Source organism: Phyllostomus discolor, chromosome 9, assembly GCF_004126475.2.
Source record: "Phyllostomus discolor isolate MPI-MPIP mPhyDis1 chromosome 9, mPhyDis1.pri.v3, whole genome shotgun sequence".
NCBI classification, from domain to species: domain Eukaryota; kingdom Metazoa; phylum Chordata; class Mammalia; order Chiroptera; family Phyllostomidae; genus Phyllostomus; species Phyllostomus discolor.
Window position 1 is genome coordinate 66,705,261 of NC_040911.2, and position 16,709 is coordinate 66,721,969.

The window sequence follows — 16,709 nt, forward strand, 5'->3', positions numbered from 1 at the left end:
GGATTCATTGATCTTTAGAATTGTACTTTTAGTCTCTATGTCATTTAATTCTGCTCTGATCTTGGTTATTTCCTTCCTTCTGCTTGCTCTGGGCTGTCTTTGTTGTTGTTCCTCGAGTTCTTGTAGACGTAGGGTTAGGTTATTTGTTTGAAATGTTTCTAACTTTTTTAGGTGGGCCTGTATCGCTATGATCTTCCCTCTCAGGACTGCCTTGGCTGTGTCCCATAAGTTTTGGGTTGTTGTGAGTTCGTTTTCATTTGTTTCCAAAAACCGTTTGATTTCTTCCCTAATATCATTCTTGACCCATTCATTGTTTAATAGCATGCTGTTTAATCTCCATGAATTTGAGTGTTTTGGGTTTTTTTTCCTTGTGGTTGGTTTCTAGTTTCAGTCCCTTGTGATCCGAGAAATTGCTTGGTATGATTTCAATTTTTTTGAAATTGTTGAGGCTTGTTTTGTGTCCTATCATGTGGTCAATCTTTGAAAATGTTCCATGTACATTTGAAAAAAATGTGTATTTAGCTTCTTTGGGATGGAGGGTTCTGTAAATATCAGTAAAGCCCAGCTCGTCTAGGGTATTGTTCAATGCCACAATATCTTTGTTGATGTTTTGTTTGGAAGATCTGTCCATTTTTGATAGAGGGGTGTTAAAATCCCCCACAATAATTGTGTTGCTGTCCATATCTTTCTTGAAGTCCTCTAAGATTTTCTTTATGTATTTAGGTGCTCCTATGTTGGGTGCATATATATTTACTATGTTTATGTCTTCTTGGTGAATTCTTCCCTTGAGTATTATGAAATGACCTTCTGGGTCTCTCTTTATGGACCTTCTTTGGAAGTCTATTTTGTCAGATATGAGTATTGCTACCCCGGCTTTTTTCTCCTGTCCATTTGCTTGGAAAATTTGTTTCCAGCCCTTCACTTTCAACCTGTGCAGATCTTTTATCCTGAGGTGGGTCTCTTGTAGACAGCATATGTGTGGGTCATGTTTTCTTATCCAATCAGCTATTCTATGTCTTTTGATTGGAGCGTTTAGTCCATTTACGTTTAAGGTTATTATTGATAGGTACTTATTCATTGCCTTTTATGTACGTGTGATCCTCTCTCACTCTCTCTTGTCCTTTCTTTCCTTAAAGCAGTCCCTTCAGCATCTCTTGCAGAGTTGGTTTAGTGGAGGTGTATTCTTTTAGACTTCTTTTGTCTGAGAAGCTTCTTATTTGGCCTTCTATCTTAATTGAGAGCCTTGCTGGGTAAAGTAGTCGTGGTTGCAGGCCTCTGGTTCTCATTACTTGGATTATTTCTTGCCATTCTCTTCTGGCTTGGAGTGTTTCCATTGAGAAGTCAGCTGTTAGCCTTATTGGGGCCCCCTTGTATGTTACTTCCTTCTTCTCCCTTGCTGCCTTTAAGATTCTCTGTTTGTCTTGAAATTTTGCCATTTTAATTATGATGTATCTTGAGGTGGGCCTCCTTGGGTTCCTCTTGATTGGGACTCTCTGTGTTTCCTGGATTTGTGTGACTTTTTGTCTCATCAAATTAGGGAAGTTTTCCATCATCACTTGTTCAACTAGGTTTTCTATCCCTTGTTCTTCTTCTTCTCCTTCTGGTATCCCTATTATACGGATATTATTACGTTTCATATTGTCTTGCATTTCTCTTAATCCCTCTTCAGTCTCTCTGAGCCTCTTTTCCCTTTCTTGCTCTTTCTGGGTGTTTTCTTCTATTTTGTCCTCTAGCTCGCTGATCCGATCTTCTGCTTCATCGATCCTGCTTTTCATTCCTTCTAGTGTGTTCTTCATTTCAGAGATTGTATTCTTCATTTCCTCTTGGCCCTTGTTGAGAGTTTCTATTTCTTTTTTTTTGCTGATGTAGTTTTCATTGAGTTCATTGTAGCTTCCCTGTAGTTTCTTGTAGCTCATTGTGAGCTCATTGAGCTTCCTGACAATCACTGCTTTGAATTTAATATCTGATAGTTGAATTGCCTCTGTTTCATTTAGCATTCTTTTTGAGGCTTCCTCCTTTCCTTTCATTTGGGGAGTATTTCTTTGTCTTCCCATTGTTTGTGACACTCTTCTTGTTCACCTCAGCTTCTTATATTGATCTGTTCTGGCTCCCTCGGTTTATGATGTGAACTTCTTTAGTAGAGTAGCAGTGAGTTTCAGTGGTACTGTTTCCTTGACCCCCCAAGCTCGCTGATCTTGGGCTGTTGTTTAAGTTGGCTTTGTGTTTGCCTTTGGGTTCTGACTGTTGTTGAATCTTTCTTTGGTGGTTCCTTCCTGCCAGCTGGTTAAATGTGGGTCACTCTGTCCACCACCTTCTATATTTTGTTGTGCTGGTGAGGGCAGGTTGTGTTGAGGCTGGTTCTTCTTGATGCAGCGATCTGTTCTTTGTTCTTTCGGTTCTGCCACAATCCTTGGTCCTCTGTTCTCAAAAATGCTGAAATATGTTGGTTGCTTGCCTTTCCACTCCAAAGATCGGTCAGGACTCTCTCCCCTGAGCAGAGGAAAGCCAAATCTGCTCCTTCCTACTCCGACGCCATCTTAGATCCGGACTTTGGGATTTTGATGAAGATATTAGGTCACTACTTTAAGTCTGTATAGCATTAAATGAACATTTCCTTTCCTTTTCATGAATCTCTGGCATTGAGAGACGTCTTTTCTCTGGCAGCAAACATAACGAATCTGGGTTTTTTATTTTTTCAGTAATAGTATTGTTACAGAACAACAAGGGGGAGGGGGCGAGGGCAATATACTATTACTGAAAGGAACCCCCCAGGTTTGTGGTTCAGGCAGCCCCCAGTTCTTCCCAGTAATCCATCTCAGCTGGCAGGCCTCCCTCGGTTCCTGGTACCAACAGCTGGGTCACTGGGATCTCTGCTAAAGCTGGGTGGTAGTTCCCCCTTCTAAAGCTGCGGGGTCCCTACTCTGGCAAAGCTGTGAGGTTCTCTCTCCACTGCCCCAGCCTCATGGTCCCCTCTGCACAATGGCCATGGGAGTCTCCACTCTGACAAAGCCGTGTGGTTCTCCCCACACAATGGCTGCCGTGTCTGGGTTTAAATCCCCATGCCAATCTTCCTCTACAGCCCCATTTCGAACTCCTCCCACAATTGGCTACACTTGCCAGCACTCTCATATCCTTCCAGCTTTACTGGGCTGCCACCATGAGTCTGGGCAGGCATGGCCCCATGTCAGGGAGCCAGTCTTCTCCAGGCTCCCATGCAGGCGCTGTAACTTGGAGGACCTGCCCCTCAGTTACATCTTTGTGGGGAAGTTACTTCCATTCCCCTGGCTCAGAGCATGGCCACAGCTACTTAACATATCTATGTAACCAGTTGAAGGTTATAGATATGTTAAATGACCATGCCAGAGGTTTGCTGCAAACCTGTGGCTATGCAAAACAGCTCTCAATGGCCCTGCTCCATGTGTCCCTTCCCCCAGCTCACACCTGTAGTGGGAAGTGGGTGAAGACATCCTAATATTTCCTGGACACCTTGAGTTCTGGACCCCATTCCAAATCCCTTTTTGGGCCCCCCTCTTGGCTGCACCTTGTTATACCCTGAAATATAGAGATCCAGATACATGGAGAGAGAGAGATACAGCTAAGATCTGTTACTTGGAGCAGAAGCCTCGAGTCATAAACTGGTAGGCACATTTAAATGGTAATACTGGTGAATGGCTGGAGACTGGTTGTGAACTAGCATGAGAGTAAGAAACTCCTGGGGTTCACAGTATCAGGGAGGTACCTATACTTTTGTGGGCCTTACTGCCAGGAACTAACCAGGTTCTCACAGGTAAGAACTTCTGCATAACAAACGCCTACTCAGGAAAATGACTTTGCAGGCCTTTGGAGAGCCTCATCTCATCTTTGAAAGGAAAATTCCTCCCACTGTAGCCCGCTCCAAGCTTCTTGTCTGAAGTGTGAGGCAGGGAAGGGAATGAAGTCAAAGGAACCAGGTCTTCAAGGAAATAAATTTGGAATGCTGCAGGCAGGGAACAAGAAAAGGAGAAGAGGATGGAAGGAGAAAAACTATCTCACAGCCCCATGACACAGACTCACTGAAGGACTAAAATTTAGTGGGAATATTATAGAATGCCCCTGCCACACTCAAACTCCTTACCAGCATATGAACAGGGCTCCAGTGTAATAACAGATATTCTCCGAGGAAGAGCACTTAGAGAAATCCAAGGTCAAAAAAAAAGAGGAGAGGAGATTCAAGATGGCAGCAGAGTAAATGGAAGCTACGCTCATCCCCTCCCAGGACCAAACTGGAATTACAATTAAAATATAGAACAATCAACTTAAACACCCAACCAAAGAATAACTGAGCACAAGTCTTATAACCACAGAAGACACTTTGAGACTGTTAGGAAGGGTGAAGATGTGAAAAAGACTGACCCAGATCCCATGAGCAAATGCTGACATTCTAGAAAGATATTTCAACTCTAAAGATTCCCTTGCGGGAGCATGGAGTCTCAATCCCATGCTGGGCTCCCTACCACAGAGGACCAGAGCCAGGAAAAGGTGCCCACAAAACATCCGGCCGTGGCCTGACAGGTGAGGTTCAGTTAGTTGAGCATCATCCTGCAAAGTGAAAAGTCGCCAGTTTGATTCCTAGTCAGGGCACATGCCTGGGTTGTGAGTTCAGTTTCAGGTCAGGGCACATTCGAGAGGCAACCAATCAATGTTTCTCTCTCTCTTCCTCCCTTCCTCTCTCTTAAAAAATAAATAAAATCTTAAAAGAAAACACATCTGGACTTGGAAGATGGCAGTAAGATAGGTGGAAGCAGAGTCCACTTCCCCCTGCACACAGGTGGAACACCTAGCTGATCTGAGGAACAGAGTGAACAGTCAATGTACCCCAGTGTATATGAAGGTTGGAGGTCAAAACTGTAGAGGTCATTGAAAAACCAGATGGTAAGGAGATTGCTTTGGGACAATAGGGTCCCTGGGTCCAGCATGGGGACCAGGGCAGCTGCAGCCCCAGGCCCAGCACCCACGGGGTCTGCCATAGGATTCTTGGGAGAGAGCCAGGTCAGCAGCTCCCTCCACTGCCAAACAGGGAGATTTCAGCAGCACCAGGATGGATGTGGATACTTGAAGTCCCTGGGGGAAATAAGGATGAAGTGGCAAACACACAGGGGCGGTGTGTACTCACTGAGACTGTGAAAGATGGCTGGGAAGAGTTGGGCCATGACTGACCCTGACCTGGATAATCTCCACTCTGGTTGGAGCGTTGGGCTATGTGAGAGGCCAGGCACTTCTTTGGAGAAGCAGGCTTGAATAGGAGAAATTTTTTCAAAAAGAAAAAAAGAGGCACTGGGTGGCTGTTTAGAAAGTTCTGTGGCAGCCACCCCACCTCCCCTCACTGTGCTCCCAAAGTCTTGACCATGGGCCCACCTCTACTGCCATGACTGTGGCTGCAATCCTACCCTACCCCTGACATCAGCAGCAGAAGGCACCCAACTGCACCCGTGACACCAGTGGTGTACCAGGAACCCAGCCGTGCCCTAACCCCCTCTGCTGTGACTTCAGCAGCGGAGGCCAGCCCACGCCTGACACCGCTGCACCAGGACTGCACTCCCACTGCAGCAGGGGAGGCCAAGCGCTCACTCCCACAGCCTCAGGGACAGTGCACACCTCATCGTGCAGCCCAGCGGCTGCAATCCTGCCACAGGAGCAGAGGCCGTGGGCTCATGCCCACAGCCCAGGGCCTCACCCGCTGCCCAGAGGCACCTTGCACCTGACCCCACCGCCCCAACAGAGTAGAGCAGCAGGGCCCAAGGAGGAGCAGAGGAACAGCAGCAGAGGAGGCACAAGCCCACTTCCCCCTGCAGCAGCCACAGGGGCGCCCCCAACCAATGGGCTGACTGGTGCTAAGAGGAAGGCAGAGATGCCCCCTGCAGAGGACAGCAGCAGGGCTCAAGGAGTCAGCAATCCCCAGAAAGACATAACTCAGTGGGTGAGCAGAACTACTCTGAAGAGACTCCAAGAGTCCCTAGCATCGATGACGGCAAAAAGCAAGATGGTATGTGAGTTGTGCCTAATTGGTACACCTCAAGGACACCAGAACTGGTGGACTGAAGGCATAGGCCAAACGCAGAAGGGCACTGGGGGACTGACAGCAAAATGAGGAACTGGGCTGGAGGCTAGGCAACTGTGAAGAGTCTCAGACCTAACCCCATCCCTGCAAAACCACAGGAAGGGAGAAAAGTGAAACCAATCCCCCCTCAGCTTGCTGCAGCCAAGAAGACCAGCAGAACTGGCTTGACCAGTTTAAAGCCAGCAGTCTTCTTTTTTTCTTTCCTTCCTGCCTTCCTTCCTACCTTCCTTCCTTCCTTCCTTCCTTTTTTTTTTTCAAATTCCCACAAGTACCACAATAAAACCTGGAGCTGTGAAAGGACCAAAGAGGGGTCATCCCAACAACTAAGACCATAAGACAAATTTCACTCTGCTACTCCAGAGAACTTGAATATTATTGTATTTTTGTATTTTTCATTATTTTTACAGATTTTATTAGTATTTTTAAATTTCTCTTCTTTCTGTTTAGTCTTATTCACTTGGTTTGTTAAATTGTATTGTTTGACTGGTTTTCCCTGTTCTCTCTTTCATAGAGTATTTTTAATTTTCTTTCATTAATTTCACTTCTGTTCCAACAACATACTACTGTAGGTCCTGTACTTTCTATTCTTGTTATTCAGATCACATAGATTCTGTCATATGATTGTTGATCCATTACAACTGTAAATAATCGCTGTTCCATACAATTGTAAATACTACACAGCACCCCTCCAGGATCTTAGCTCACTTCACTGTTTCCAGAAATTTATTACTATTGTGGTTAACTCTATTCTCTCGCTCCACACCTATTTTCTCTCCTTTACTCTCACTTGATCTCATAATCTCACCTTCCACAAGCTACTTTCTAGATCCAACTCACAATCCTTCTCCTCTCTAAAAAAAAGTCTTATATTCTCTCCACCCTTTCTAAAAAATGCCTAGTTGGGTGAAATATCACAATTAACACTACACTTATCCAAAGATATCCTATTGCTTCTCTACAGGTTGGTACTTCAAATATCTTAGAATACACTCCAGCTGTGTTATTCCATTGTGCTTTCTCCTTTCAAGTGATCACAAATAAGAATAGGTGTGAGCTGTGAACACTACTATACCTGCTAGAAGAGGAAACACACCAACAAAAGAACCACCAAGAGGTAACAATAGAAGAAGGTGAAGGAGGGAGTAGAAGACACACTAACCTCCACCCAGGACTGATTTGTAAATACAACTAGATGGTGGAGGAATTAGTGAGAACAAACAACTGAACAATAGCAAGAGAATCCATAAAAACTCCTACCGAAGAGAAAAACCAGCTTCAACACAACCTGTCCACACCTGTACAACAAAACACAAAATGTGGTGGATGGAGAGACCCTCAGTTAACCAGCTGTAGGAAACACGGACCCAGAACAGTCAAAACTCAAAGACATACAGAGAATCAACATAAACGGCAGCCCAAGAGCAGCGAGCTCAAAAGATCAAGAAGATTACACTACTGAATCTCACAGGTCTCCTACCATAGATGTTCACACGATAAACCCAAGAAGTCAAGCCAAATCAATGTAAGAAGCAGAGGCTAACAAGAAGAGACTCACAAACAATAGAAAGCCAAAGAAACAATCCCCAAAACAAAAGAAAAGAAGGAAGACCCAGAAAGAATGCTAAATGAAACAGAGGCAAGTCAACAATCAGATACTGAGTTCAAAGCAATGGTTATGAGGAAGCTCAATGAGCTCACAAAGAATTGCCAAAAACTACAGGGAAACTATGATGAACTCACTGCAAACTATACCAACATGAAAAAGGAAATAGAAACTATCAACAAGGGCCAAGAGGAAATGAAGAATACAACTTCTGAACTGAAGAACACAGAAAAAGGAATCAAAAGCAGGCTAGATGAAACAGAGGATCATATCAGCGAGCTGGAGGACAAGGGAGAAAAAAAACACTCAGAAAGAGCAAGAAAAGGAAAAGAGACTCAGAAACAATGAAGAGGTGTTAAGGGAACTGTGGGACAACATGAAACGAAATAATATCCATATAATAGGGATACCAGAAGGAGAACAAGAAGAGCAAGGGATAGAAAACCTGTTTGAAAAAGTAATGATAGAAAACCTCCCTCATTTGGTGAGAGAAAAAGTCACACAAATCCAGGAAACACAGAGAATCCCAATCACAAGGAACCCAAAGAGGCCCACTCCAAGACACATCATAATTAAAATGGCAAAATTCCAAGACAGAGAATCTTAAAGGCAGCAAGGGAGAAACAGGAAGTAACATACAAGGTTAGCAGCTGATTTCTCAATGGAAACACTGCAAGCCAGAAAGGAATGGCAAGAAATATTCCAAGTAATGAAACCCAAAGGACTGCAACCAAGACTACTCTATCCAGCAAGGCTCTCAATTAAAATGGAAGGCCAAATAAAGAGCTTCCCAGACAAAGGCAGTCTAAAAGAATACACCTCCATCAAACTAGCTCTGCAAGAGATGCTAAACGGATGTTTTAAGAAAAGGAAGGAAGAGAGTGGGAAAGAGAAGAACACAGGTACACAAAAATGGCAATGAATAAGTACCCATCAATTATAACAATAAACATAAATGTATTAAAGGCTCCAATTAAAAGACATAGAGTAGCTGAATAGGTAAGAAAATATGACCCACACATATGCTGCCTACAACAGACACACATTAGAACAAAAGACCTAAACAGACTTAAAGTAAAAGGTTGGAAAAAAATATTCCAAGCACATGGACAGGAAAGAAAATCCAGGGTAGCAATGCTTACATCAGACAAAAAGGACTTCAAAACAAAGGCAATAAAAAGAGACAGAGAAGGACACTTCAGAATACTCATGGGTAGAACTCTTCAAGAAGATAAAAACATTGTAAACATATACTGACCCAACATAGGGGCACCCAAACATATAAGGAAAACTTTGCAGGACTTCAAGAAATATATTGACAGCAATACTTTTATACTAGGGGATTTTAACACCCCACTGTCAAAAATGGATACCTCTTCCAAACAAAACATCAACAAGGATGTTTTGCTGCACTGAATGATGCCCTAGATCAAATGGACTTAATTGATATATATATATATATATATATATATATATATAGAGCCTTTCATCCCAAAGAAGCAAAATACACATTCTTTTCAAATGCACATGAAATATTTTCAAAGATAGATGACATGATAGGACATAAAACAAGCCACAACAAATTCAAGAAAACTGAAATCATATTAAGCATTTTCTCTGACTACAAGGGACTGAAACTAGAAACAAACTCAAGGAAAAAACTCAAAAACACTCAAATTCATGGACATTCAATAGAATGCTATTAAACAATGAATGGGTCAAGAAGGAGATCAAGGAGAAAATCAAAAATTTTCTGAAAACAAATGAAAATGAACTCACAAGAACCCCAAACTTATGGGACACTGCTAAGACAGTCCTGAGAGGGAAGTTCATAACGATACAGGCCTATCTAAAAAAAAAAAAAATAGAACCATTTCAAATAAACAACCTAATCATACATCTACAAGGACTTGAAGAAAAACAACAAAGAGAGCCCAGACCAAGTAGAAGGAAGGAAATAACCAAGATCTGAGCCAAATAAACAACACACAGACTAAATGCACAATTCTAAGGATCTATAAACCCAGGAGCTGGTTCTTTGAAAAGATAAATAAATCAACAAGCCTTTAAGCAGGTTCACCAAGAAAAAAAGAGAGAAGACCCAAATAAACACAATCAGAAATGAAAGAGGAGAGATTACAATGATACCAAAGAAATACAAAGGATTGTAAGAAATTACTACAAAGAACTATACGCCAAGAAATGTGAAAACCTAGGTGAAATGGACAAATTTCTAGAAAAACATAATCTTCCAAAACTCAGTTAGGAAGAAGCAGAAAGCCTGAACAGAACAGTAACAGCAGATGAAATTGAAACAGTAATCAAAAAACTCCCAACACACAAAACCCCTGGACTGGATGGTTTCACTTGAGAATTCTATAAAGCTTTTAAGAAAGAACTAACCCCTATCCTTCACAGACTATTCCAAAAAATCCAAAATGATGGAAGACTCCCAAACTCTTTTTATGAAGCCAGCATTATCCTGATCCCAAAACCAGACAAAGACACAACAAAGAAAGAAAACTTTAGGTGAATATCACTGATGAATATAGACGCTAAAATCCTCAACAAAATATTAGCAAACCACATCCAGCAATACATTAAAAAGATCATACACCACGACCAGGTGGGATTCATCCCAGGGATGCAAGAATGGTACAACATTTGCAAATAAATAAACTGAATACATCACATAAACAAAAGCAAAGACAAAAAAGCATTTGATAAATGTTTTTATCTTAAATGGGTAAAGCACCCATTTATGATAAAAACACTCAGCAAAGTGGGAATACAGGGAGCATTCCTCAACATAACAAAGGCTATAAGCCCTGGCTGGCGTAGCTCAGTGGCTTGAGCATGGGCTGGGAACCAAAGTGTCCCAGGTTCGATTCCCAGCCAGGGTACATTCCTGGGTTGCAGGCCAGAACCCCCAGCAACCGCACATTAATGTCTCCCTCCCTCCCTCCCTCCCTCCCTCCCTCTCTCTCTCTCTCTCTCTCTCCCTCCCTCCCTTCTCTAAAATAAATAAATAAATAAATAAATAAAGGCTATATATGAGAAACCTACTACCAACATCATACTCAATGGACAAAAACTAAAAACATTCTCACTAAGATCAGGAACAAGACAAAGTTGTCTACTTCCACCACTTCTATTCAACATAGTATTGGAAGTTTTAGGCACAGCGATCAGACAAGAAAAGGAAATAAAAGGCATCCAAATCAGAAAAGAGGGAACAAAACTGTCATTGTTTGCAGATGACATGATAGTATACATAGAAAACCCTAGAGACTCCGCCAAAAAACAGCTCAACCTAATAAATGAATTTGGCAAAACAGAGGGATATAAAGTCAATATCCAACAATGAAACCATCAATGAAACCAACAATGAAACATCAGAAACAGAAATCAAGAAAAAAATCCTATTTCATATAGCAACAAGAAAAATAGAATACCTAGGAATATACCTAACCAAGGAGGTAAAAGACCTATATGCAGAAAACTACACAACATTGAAGAAAGAAATCAAGGAAGACACAAACAAATGGAAACATATATCATGTTCATGGGTCGGCAGAATTAACATCATCTAAATGTCCATACTATCCAAAGCAATTTAGAGATTCAATGCAATACCTATTAAAGTACCAATGGCATATTTCACAGACATAGAACAAACACTTCAAAAATTTATATGGAACCATAAGCAACCCCGAATAGCTGCTGCAATTTTGAGAAAAAAGAGCAGAGTAGGAGGGATCACAATACCTGATACCAAACTTGTTTTACAAGGCCACTGTACTCAAAACGGCCTGGTACTGCCATAAAAACAGACAGATAGACCAATGGAGCAGAACAGAGAGCCCAGAAATAAACCCAAGTCTCTATGGTCAATTAATATTAGACAAGGGGGCAGCAACATAAAATGGAGTAAAAATAGCCTCTTCTACAAATGGTATTAGGAGAGCTGGACTGCTACGTGCAAAGAACTGAAACCCGAGCACCAACTTACAGCATATACAAAAATAAATTCAAGGTGGATAAAAGATTTAAATATAAGTCATGACACCATTAAAGTCCTAGAGGAGAACATAGGCAGGAAAATCTCACATATTCCACGCAGCAATATTTTCACTAATATATCCCATAAAGCAAGGGACAAAAAGGAACAAATAAACAAATGGGATCTCATCAAAATAAAAAGCTTCTGCGCGGCTAAAGAAAACTATTAAAATAAAAAGAGAACCAACTATATGTGAAAACATTTGCCAATGATACCTCAGACAAGGTTTTCATCTCCAGAATTTATAAAGAACTCACATGACTGCACTCTAAGAAGATAAGCAACCCAATTAAAAAATGGGCAAAGGATTTGAACAGACAGTTCTCCAAGGAGGACATACAGAGAATCCAGAGACACATGAAAAGATGCTCGGTATTACTAGCTATCAGAGATATGCAAATTAAAACCACAATGAGATACCACTTCACACTAGTCAGAATGGCCATCAAAACAAAGCAACAAACAAGTGTTGGGGAGGTTGTGGAGAAAATGGAACCCTAGCCCACTGTTGGTGGGATTGCAGACTGGTAAAACCACTATGGAAAACAGTGTGGAATTTTCTCAGAAAACTGAAAATGGATCTGCCTTTTGACCCAGCAATTCCACTGCTAGGATTATACCCTAAGAACCCTGAAACACCAATCCAAAAGAACCTATGCACCCCAATGTTCATAGCAACATAACTTACAATAGCCAAGTGCTGGAAGCAGCCTAGGTGCCCATCAGTAAATGAGTGGATCAAAAAACTAAGGTACATTTACACGATGGAATTCTATGCAGCAGAAAGAAAGAAGGAGCTCCTACCCTTTGGGACAGTATGGATACAACTGGAAAGCATTATGCTAAGCTAAATAAGCCAGGCAGTAAAAGACACATACCATATGATCTCACTTTTAACAGGAACCTAATCAACAAACAAACAAACAAGCAAGCAAAATATAACCAAAGACACTGAAATTGAGAACAGGGTGACAGCGACCAGAGGGGACAGGGGAGGAAATTTCAGGGGGAAAAGGAAGGGTTTGCAGGAACAAGTATAAAGGACACATGGACAATAGCAAGTGGGAGGAGGAACGAGACGGAGGTGAGATGGGTTGTGGGGGTGGACTGGGATGGGGATAAAAGGCAGAAAACTGTACTTGAACAACAATTAAAATAAAAATTTTTAAAAAAATTAAAAAATGGGAGACAACTGTACTTCAACAACAATAAAGAAATGAATAAAATAAAATTAAAAATAAAAAAGAATTAAAATAATAACAAAAAATAAAACCAAGGCTATAGTAAGAGACAAAGGAAGACACTAATTAATGATAAATGGAATCATCCTACAAAAGGACATAACTCTAGTAAACACTTATGCGCTCCTATATAGGAGCACCAAAATATGTAGAGCAAACACTGATGGACATAAAGGGGGAGATCAAGAGAAATACAGTCATAGTAGAGAATATCCCATTGACTTCAATGGATAGATTTTCCAGACAGAAAATCAACAAGGAGACAGTGGCTTTAAATGACATACTAGCTCAAATGGATTTAACTGTTATCTACAGAGGATTTCATCCCAAAGCAATAGAATATAGATACTTCTAAAGTGCACAGGGAAAGTTTTCAATGATAGACCACATGTTAGTACACAAAATAAGTCTCAGTAAATTTAGGAAGATTAAGGTCATATCAACCGTCTTCTGAATCCACAATGGTATGAAACTAGAAATCAATCAGAAGAAGAAAACTGAAAAATACACATAAACATGGAAACTAAATAACAAGTTATTAAATAATGAATGGATCAACAATGAGATCAAGGAAAAAACCAAGACACACTGAAACAAACAACAACAACAACAAAAGAGTGAGAGAATACAACGACCCAAAATCTGTGGGACACAGGAAAGCAATCCTAAGAGGGAAATTCATAGCATTACAGCCCCATCTCAAGAAACAAGAAGAAGCTCAAATAAACAATCTAACTTTACACTTAAAGGAACTTGAAAAAGAACAAGCAAAGCCTATATTGAGTAGAAGGAAGGAAATAATAAAGATCAGAGCAGAAATAAACAAAATGGAGTCTAAATAGATGATACAAAAGATTTACGAGTACAAGAGCGAGATCTCTGAAAAGATAAATAAGATTGACAAACCTTTAACCAAACTCATCAAGAAAAAAGAGAGGAACCAAATAAAGTCAGAAATGAAAGAAAAGAAATAACACTGGCACCAAAGAAAAACAAAAGTTGGGTAAGAAAATATTATGAACTATGTCAGCTAATTGGAAAACCTGGATGAAGTTAATAAATTCCTAGAGATATACAATCTTTCAAAACTAAATCAGGAAGAATCACAGAATCTGAATAGACAGATTATACTTAGTGAAATTGAAGCAGTAATCCAAAAAGTACCAACAAAGAGATGCCCTGAACCAGATGGCTTCACAGGTGAATTTTACCCAACATTCTGAGAAAAATAACACCTCTCTTTCTCAAACTGTTTCAAAAAAATTGAACAAGAGAGAAGATTCCCAAGCTCATTTCACAAGGCCAGCATTATCTTAATTCTAACACTAGAGAAAGACAGTACAAAAGAAGAAATTGTAGGCCTCTGTCCCTGACGAACACAGATGCCCAAATCTTCAACAAAATATTACTAAACTGAATATAGTAATGCATCAAAAGATTAGACACCACACTTTTGTGAAATTTATTCTGGGAATGCGCATTTGGTATAATATTCACAAATCAGTAAATGTAAAGAAAATGAAGGATAAAAACCACATGATCATATCACTAAGTGCAGAAAAAGCATTTAATAAAATCTAGAACCCATTTATGATAAAAAACTCCCAGAAAAGTGGAAATAGAGGGAACATACCTAAATATAATAAAGGTCATATATGACAAACCCATTGCCAGCAACATACTCAACATGCAAAAACTACAAGCATTCCCCTTAAGATCAGAAACAAGAAAGGGATGTACACTTTCACCTCTCTTATTCAACATAGTACTGGAAGCCCTAGCCACAGCAATCAGAAGAAGAAGAATAAATAAAAGGCTAACAAATTAGAAAGGAAGAAGTATAACTGCCACTATTTGCATATGACAAGATACTGTACATATAGGACCCTAAAGATTACACCAAGAAACTCCTAGAACTAATAAATTCAGCAAAGTAGTAGGATACAAAAATTAATATCCAGAAATCAGTTCTACTTTTACATGCCAATAATGAACTATCTGAAAGAGAAATTATGACAACTATTCCATTCACAATTGTTTCAAAAAGAATAAAATACTTAAGGATAAATCTAACCAATGATGTAAAAGACCTGTACTCAGAAAAGTATAAGACACTGAAGAAAAAAATCAAAGAAGATATAAATTAGTGGTTGCACATACTTGTTAATGGATAAGAAAAATTAACATCATTTAAATGTCCATGCTATGCAAAGTAATATGTAGATTCAACATAATTCTTATCAAGATACCAATGACATACCTCATGGAACTAGGATAAGTATTTCAAAAATTTATATGAAACCACAAAAGGCCCCATGTAACAACAATGATCTTGAGAAAGAAGAACAAAGTTGGAGAAATTCACACTACCAAACTATACCATAAAGCCACAGTAATCAAATAGCATGGCACTGGCATAAAAACAGACACATAGATCAATGGAACAGAATGCAGAGTCCAGAAATAAACCTACACTATTATAGTCAATTTTCAACAAAGGAAGTAAGCACATACAATGGGCTAAAGATAATTTATTCAATAAATAGTATTGAGATAATTGGACACATGCATGCAGAATAATGAAACTAGACCACCTTCTTACACCACACACAATAAATTCAAAAAGGATCAAACACTTAAATATTAGACCCAAAGCCCACAAACATCCTTGAAGAAAATATAGGCAGTAAAATCTCAGACATTGCTCACAGCAATGCATTTTTGGATATATCTCCTTATGAAAGAGAAACAAAAGAAAAAACAAATGGAACTACATCAAACTAAAATATTCATGCACAGCAAAGGAAACCATCAACAAAATAAAAAAACAATCCACAGAATGGGAGAACATGTTCATTGATACCTCTGATAAGGGATTAATAGCCAAAAATTTTAAAGAACTTATAAAACTCAACACACACCCCCTCCAAAAAAACCCATGCAGTTAAGAAATAGGCATGCGACCTGAATAGACACTACTCTAAAGAGGACATAAAGATGGCCATAAACATATGAAAAGATACTCAATGATACCCATCATCAGAGAAACGTAAATTAAAACCATAATGAGATATCAACACACAAGAGTCAGAATGACTATCATCAATAAATTAACAAACAACAGGTGCTGGTGAGAATGTGGAGAAAAGGGAACCCTTTTGCACTGTTGGTGGGAATGGAAGTTGGTGCAGCCACTGTGGAAAGCAGTATGGAGATAACTCAGAAAAGTAAAAATGCATCTGCCTTTTGACCCAGTGACCCCACGTTGGAGAATATGTCTGAAAAAACCCAAAACACTAATCCAAAAGAGATAAGCACTCTTATGTTCATTACAGCACTATTTACTATCACCAAAATATGAAAGCAACCCATGTGTCGATCAGTAGATGAATGGATAAAACAACTATTGGACACAATGGAATCCTACTCAGCCAATAAAAAGAAGAAAATTTTAGCTTTGGAACAGCATGGATGGGCCTGGACAACATTATACTAAGTGAAATAAGTCAGTCAGGGAAAGACAAACATCATGTTATTTCACTCATATGTGGAGTGTACTGACAAACTGAACTAACAAGCAAAAGAGAGACAGAGTCATAGATAGAGGGCAGGATGATGCTACAGAAGGGGTTTTAGGAGGTGGAAAGATCAAGCAAAAAGAAAAAGGACTTGTGGACATAGACAACAGCTTGGTGATTGCAGGGA

General features: G+C 40.0%; 1 protein-coding gene and 1 long non-coding RNA gene across 3 annotated transcripts in view; one reads left to right on the forward strand and one right to left on the reverse strand.

Moving 5' to 3' along the window:
* The window catches only part of DTD1 (D-aminoacyl-tRNA deacylase 1), a 325,980-nt gene that overhangs the window by 145,714 nt on the left and 163,557 nt on the right, over positions 1-16,709 (reverse strand). The gene's annotated exons all lie outside the window — the stretch shown is intronic.
* Positions 54-16,158, forward strand: LOC118496776. Of its 2 annotated transcripts, none has more exons than XR_004899329.1 (3): positions 54-64; positions 1,538-1,541; positions 15,954-16,158. It is a non-coding gene; the product is annotated as an uncharacterized LOC118496776 (long non-coding RNA). The 2 variants fall into 2 exon arrangements; XR_004899328.1 differs by lacking the exon at positions 1,538-1,541 and adding an exon at positions 6,204-6,207.